We start from the raw sequence: 325 nt of genomic DNA on the forward strand, positions 1-325 counted from the left end.
TTTTCTTTTTGCTTATGTGGTGCTGAGGAATCGAACCCAGGGCCTCATGCATTCAAGACAAGCACTCTACCACTGAGCCACCTTCCCAGCCCAAGAGTACATTTCTTTTTGGACAATGTCACCTCCTTCCTTACTCTCTCCCAATTTCCCCAGCCTGTTCCCACCTATAAGTTGTGTAGTTCATTTTCAACATTAGTGTCTAGTGAGTATCACTGCTGCATTTGTTCACCTTTTGTCTCTCCATTTTTGTGCCTCCCCTTTCCCTTCCAAAGACAGATAAATGAACAAACAAGACAAAAAGAAAAGAAAACAAACAGCAATGAAG

Source organism: Dipodomys ordii, unplaced genomic scaffold (genome assembly GCF_000151885.1).
Source record: "Dipodomys ordii isolate 6190 unplaced genomic scaffold, Dord_2.0 Scaffold137, whole genome shotgun sequence".
NCBI classification, from domain to species: domain Eukaryota; kingdom Metazoa; phylum Chordata; class Mammalia; order Rodentia; family Heteromyidae; genus Dipodomys; species Dipodomys ordii.